Below are 6448 nucleotides of genomic sequence, written 5' to 3' on the forward strand. Positions count from 1 at the left end.
TCTTGACCCTTGTGGTTCATGAAAATATAGGTAACATTCCATCAGGAATCCATGTAAACCTACAGGGAAACATGGTTCTCAGGGCTACTTATCCTGTGGAATCACACAATTTTCTTCTAGGATTGCCTTACAGTCCTGCTAAGGTCAACTCTATATTAACGAAGTTTTTTGTTTTAAAAATTTTAACTATGCCATTCAGAATTTTTTGTGGATTATTCATATGTAATCATATAATTTTTCATAAATATGGTTAATTTTAAACGATATACACTGCTTAAAATCCAGAAGTAACACTAACATATGATATGCTTAAACTTGCAATTCATCTAAAACTTGCAATTCATCTAAATACATTTAGGAAAACAACTCAGCATTTAGAAAACATGTTCTGGGGAATCTTCATGCTATGTAGATTCTGTTACTTTCTGTTGAGTGGCCTGGCATTGTAAAGGAGAAGAGTAGGGAACTGGTCTAATATAGTTACAGATAAAAACGGGGTCTCCAACAGTGACAAGGACACCACACAATCTTTTGTTTTGAAGCAACAGAAGATGTAACCTCTTTCCTAGTCTTTCTCCACGTCTACCCTTCCTCCTGCTTCCCCCAAGCCCTCTCCTCAGACCGGTGTGCGAGGTGAAGGGATGAAGATAGTGAGGGATGTGTACTCTGCAGAAGACTGTGATACGTCAGAGAATGAAGGAGGTGGAAAGGAAAATGAAGAGTGTGAGATGGCTAGAGGCCCTCAGAGCTACCCAGAAAAACAGAATCCTAGGATGGAGGTTTCTTGGAAGACGGGGAGGGTAAACTGTCTTAGGCTTAAAAAAAAAAAAAAAGAAGAAGATAAGAAAAAGCAGGGGAGGGAAAAAATGAGGAGCGAATACCAGGGGCTCAAGTAGAAAGCAAATGTTTTGAGAATGATGAGGGAAACAAATGTGCAAAAGTGCTTGACACAATGGCTGTATGTGTGGATTGTGATAAGGGTTGTACAAGCCCCCAATAAAATGATCTAATTAAAAAAAGAAAAAGAAAAGGGGTCAAAAACTTAAACCAAAGAAAGAATAGCACGCCTGTGCTGAGTTTGCCACAGCTTAGAGTCAGACACCGAATTGGACAAGCTTAGAAATGAGAGCCTGCCAATGTCTCAGAACAGGTATGATTTGTAAAGACTGGATATCATGAACAAGGTCCACAATAAACCGATGTACAAATCCTAAGTGAGACTTTGCTTTTTTTCTTTTTAATATATGTTTATTTTGTTTTAACTTTTCAATTGTGATATACAGTCACGTGCCACCTAATGTCCACTTGGGCAGTGGACTACAACATTTAGTATTTTATGGGCTACAGTTAATATTTTTCACCAACACTGTCATTCGAATGCTTCTATTCTTTCATCTTCCTAATTCATTGTCTGGCTTGTAAATTTTTCCATTTTTCCATTGTCTAGCTTTTGTATGCATATGAGGGAAGTGAAAATACCATGGCTCAGGGCAGGTGCATCTTGGGCTTTGTAATGACAGCTTTGCCTAGTAACACTTTAAAGAGACCTTTTGCAGTAGGTTTGCCCTGTGCCATATGCTGTTTGATTTCCTGACTGCTGCTTCCACGGGCGCTGATTGTGGATACAAATAAGATGAAATCCTTAACAACTTTAATCTCTCAGTCACTGCATCTACTCCCACAGCTTCAGATGCCATTTCTTTCTTTTTTTCTGAAAAAGTTTTCTGAGTTGCTATTTCTTGCAGATAAATCCTAAATTTCTATTTTTTGGTCCAGCTGTTTGCTTCCCTGCCACCATTCATTCTCTGACCTTCTCTGGGTCTCAGGTAGCTCAGCCGGATGGGTTACAGCACAGAGCTCCCTTGCTCCCTGGCTGTGGTTTGAGTCCAGCCAATGAGAAGCAGCAGAAAATAGGGAGGTGGGAGAAGAAAGTGGTCAAGGTAGTTCCTTCCTTACTTCCTCTCACTTCAAATAGTGGCTCTTTCCCTATGCAACTACAGTTCTTGTCAGGAACCCCTTTTCCGCAGCAACAGATGTTCTGGGCTCAGTCAACACCATTCCTTCTCCTTATCCCTTTAGGTCTAGGGATGGTGACAGCTTCTTACTATAGCTAGTCCTTTAACATCTCTTGAATGAGTCCCTTCCTCTCCATCCCTTACCAGTGCTCTGGTTTAAGCCCACATTATTGGTTGTACCCTACATGGCAGGCTCCTATGGCCTGTTTAGGAGCTCTGGAGACACATTGAGCTGTTATCCACAAAGCCGGCAACTCAAAACCACCAGCCACTGCTTTCCACTCCTGTAAACAGTTCCGGTCTCGGAAACCCACGGGGGCAGTTCTAACCTGTCCTGGAGGGTCCCTATGAGTCAGCAGCACTCAAAGGCAGTGAGCTTGGCTTGGGCTTGAAGGTCTATTTAAATGCAGCCAGAGAACATTCCTCCTTTGTTTAAAACCTTTCTGTGACCCCATATTACCTCTAAGTACATAAGGCAGGCAGGTTCCTTCCGGATGGGATGCTCTCTGCCTCCCGACCTCCTCCCTCACAGTTTTGAACTCCCCTCCTTACCTGTGCTGTCTCCCCCACCCCCTCCTCCTTTACAGCTTGGCAGAACTGTCCACCCTGTTCATCGGTCATCTTCTTGAAGAGCCTTTCCAGGACTCTCCGCACCAGGGGCAGCCTCCTCCTTGGTGTCTGCTCCTGTAAGCAATTCTTACCTCCCCGCGCCCCCCCTCCCCCCAGTAGAGCGTGTGGGTAGGGACCAAGTGAATTCACTTTATTATCCTCAGAACCTAGCACAAGACGAGTTACTCTCTAAATGCACTGAATGAATGATCAAGCCCTGGCAAGCTGACTTTATCCGAGGCCAACGTACAACCAGTTTGGTGGATGGAGCTCCTGGGTCTGCCCTGTGAGGGCTTGTGGTCACCCCCATCCATCCATCCGTCCATGGCCAGTCTCCAGGGCTGGCTTTTGGGAGCCGACCCCCACTCCAGGGGCACAGAGCCCATTGCAAAAGGTGGACGGCAGGCGGTCGCGCCGACGGCCGGGGACAGTCCTAAAGCGAGAGGACAGGACTTGGCGCCGGCCTGGAGTCCAGCAGAGAGGCTGTCGCGGGCACCGGCTCAGCCCCAGGCACGGAGCGGGCGGACTCCTCCGTCCAGGGCCGGCCCGGGAGTGAGCCGAGAGCCGGCTTCCCGGCCGCGCCGCCGCGAGGCTGGGAGGGGATTTCCTGGGGCTCCCTCCCCCGGCCGGGCGGGGACGAACCTGTCCCGGCGATGTCTGTGCGGGGAGGGACCAGGACCGGCTTCCTGGCAGGGCGCGAGCTGCAGGGCAGCAAAGGTGGCCCCTTGGCCCGGAACCGCACGACCACCGGACCAGTCTGTTCAGCCGGGGGACACCCCCCGCCCCCCATCCCCAAGGTACAGGGCGGGGCGGGGGGCAGCCGTCGCGACGTGGGGGAGTGAGGGGAGGCGGTGGCAGCAGGGAGCGCCCACCCAAGAGCCCGAGGCTCCGGCTGGGGCTGAAAGGGGGCGGGAGGCGTGGGGGGTGGGGTGGGCGTGGAGTTGGGGCGCTTCCTTCGTCACCTCCCTTCCGGAGTCGTCTCTTGAAGCAGTCACTTGAGGCTCATGCACCTTCCATTGAAAAAGTTGGCAGCGGATTGAGCCCAGGGCGAGGGGGCTGTCACTGGCTTTCCGCCCCAGGGACTTAGCTGGAGAAGCAGGTAATGCCATGCCTCCTCCCTCCTCTTGTCAATCATTGGCCCGATCGCCCACCATCACGCATTACCCTTTACCCCCACCCCTACCCTCCAAACACTTTTCCCATTTTTTTCCACTTTCAAATGGAGCAGCTCCTGGCCCTCCTTGGGGGAACTTCTGTCTCCCAGCTTCTAACTGAGGGGTGGCACCTCCAAAGTTGTTTCCTCCTTCCTGGTATAAGTAGCAAAAGGGATTCGTTCTTTCACCCACTTATTAGTCATTTGTTTATTGTCCTCATTTGAGCCTTAATTGATTCCCAGGAAGGTGGAGACACAATGTCTGCCCTTACAGGGAAGACAGAAAATGGAAACGTATTCACCAGATGTTTAATGGTCCTCTCTCTACCCGGGGTCCGTGTGGGTCTGCCTTGGCTCGATGGCAGGAGTTGAGTTGTCACACTGGCAGGTGGTGTGGCAGTAGGAAATCATTTTGGGGTCGTCGAGAAACTTAAAATTCATATCCCACCTCTCGTGTTTACTTCTGGAACCTTGGTTTCCTCGTCTGTAAAATAGCATTGCTAGGAAGAGGGCATGAGATGATGCATATCAAGCACCAAGCACATAGCCAAGAGCCTAAACCCGCTGCCATCCAGGCGATTCTGACTCATAGCAACCGGAAAGAGCATTTGAGACCACATCTTTGCGGGCGCAGGCAGCCTCATCGTTCTCCCTAGGAGTGGCTGATGGGTTTGAGCCACAGACTTTGAGGTTAGCAGCCAGTGCCTGGCCCACTGCGCTCTTAGGATTCCTTGCCAGGCACATAGTGGGTCCTCAGTAAGGGACTGTGTTCTTCTTTAGCCCCCTTGCACCATGGCCCCTCCTTCCTCAGCCCACTCCATCGACAGATAAAGATTGGTACCACACCCCTGGCCTTGAAAGGCGCCGGCAGTAAACATACAGGACTGGGCAGTGAAGGGGGCGGTGGTGAAGAGAGAGGGAGGCCGTGGCTGGGGAGCGCTGCAGCTGACAGGGAAGGTGTCTGCTTTGGCTTGTGGTAAGACAGCCAGCACCAGGGCTGCTACCACAGGTTTGGAAGCTCTCCTGCTGTGTGTCTGAATTGGCACATGTTCTCACCCTGAGTCAGAGGTGGGAACTACCAGTTTCTGAGACCAACTCTGCTTGACCCCCACTAATCCTTTTTTGTTGTTGTTGAAACAACAGTTTTATTGGCACATAATCCATATCTCATACAACGCAATAGTTCAATCATTTACTAACAGCTTTTAAATACATCATCTTGTTTAGTCATAATCCTGTTATGAAACTATCATTCTTATGATCTCTGTTTCACAAATGAGGAAATGAAGATACAGACTGGTTGAGGGACTGGTGCTAAGGTCCCATGCTTAATAAGTCCTGTATTAAGATTCCGATCTGGACCAGTTAGTCTCTAGACCCCTATGATCTCTCTCAACAAACTAGACAGCAGCTGTTCATTTATTCATTCACACGTCATTCATTCAATTAAATACCCCTGTTTGGCCCATGAAGCTGCTGAGGATCATGTCTGGTGGTTTCCAATTGTAAAATTGGACCAGCACCTTATAAGAATCCTGAAACAGAGATGTTAGATGAATCCTTGGTAAGGAAATGAATCCAGCCCCCCCTCCAAAGTGATCCCCCGCCCCCAAATAAAAAGATCGATGCATTCCATGGGCTGGGTAATCGGAATCCAAAGGTGAATTAAAAACCCAGGGCCAATCTCAGGATGCTCACAGCCTCATGGAGGCAGTTGCAATTCAAAGACGCCATTGGTTCCCTAGATATGAGCAGAGGTTACTGAGAAAACTCAGGGGGGCTCTTCAACTATGTCTGCCGGATGCTCCAGTGTCTCCTGAGTGATAGCACAAGGCTCCATAAGGCTTTACAGAGTGTGAAGGACAGTCTTGCAGGGGTGTTAAGACTTCTCTAGGGGAACAAGTTAGGGAGGGAAGGTGTCCTAGCAGAGGATGGAGCTCATGACAAGGTGCAGTGGAATTGGGAACTGATTGGGACTCAGAGCGGTTGGAGTGTATGCGGGGTGTATAGAGGAAATGGCAGGAAAGGAGTACTTTATCCCCTGGGCCCTAGGTCCCCAGTGAAGGGATTTAGCAAAAGGGATGATAACACCTGATGGGCAATTTCGAAGGGTGGCTGCTTGTAAGTAGGAGGCTTGATACCATCAAGGTTTCCAGGCTCTTACCAGACTTTCTTTTTAGTGTCTGGATCAGAAACATCTTAGGGTGTTCGAACTCGAACTCGAAGGGCCTGATCTCTGAGTAGGTTGTCCTCAGCTATGCCCTGGATCCCAGTTCATCTGTTCCTCCTAACACAAGGACTGGATGATTTTCATTTGTATAATTTGGAGCAAATCCAAGGTTATCCAGCTTTCTAACTTGCAGCCCCTTGTACTTCCTTTCTTTTTTTTTTCAGTTTCAAATGCATTTTATTTCTTCAATAATGCCATATGTTACTGCATATGTGGTGCATTTACTTGAATCAATTTCAAAGTTGATTTCGAAACAATTCAGTATTACACCACCAGCTGCTTTGATTTCTAATCTCTCCATTCCTTTGGGGTGACTCTGTCTACAGGGGACAGGTTCCATTCGACTCCAATTTGTGCTGCTGTATATGTCCATGCAGCATACAGCAAGCCGCTCCCCTGGCTAAAACAGCATTACCACATTTGTCATGGAAATCAGGTGCC

The 6448-nt window shown here is 48.5% G+C and overlaps 1 protein-coding gene across 1 annotated transcript in view; it reads left to right on the forward strand.

Moving 5' to 3' along the window:
- Nucleotides 1–3342: 3342 nt before the first annotated feature.
- The window catches only part of RHBDL2 (rhomboid like 2), a 66631-nt gene continuing 63525 nt past the window's right edge, over nucleotides 3343–6448 (forward strand). The window contains exon 1 of the mRNA XM_013005384.2: nucleotides 3343–3421. The gene's annotated coding sequence lies outside the window, so the exon portion shown is untranslated. The remainder of the gene's footprint in view (nucleotides 3422–6448) is intronic.

This window comes from Echinops telfairi, unplaced genomic scaffold (assembly GCF_000313985.2).
Source record: "Echinops telfairi isolate 266 unplaced genomic scaffold, ASM31398v2 ScPeMD7_7457;HRSCAF=8495, whole genome shotgun sequence".
In the NCBI taxonomy this organism is placed as follows: domain Eukaryota; kingdom Metazoa; phylum Chordata; class Mammalia; order Afrosoricida; family Tenrecidae; genus Echinops; species Echinops telfairi.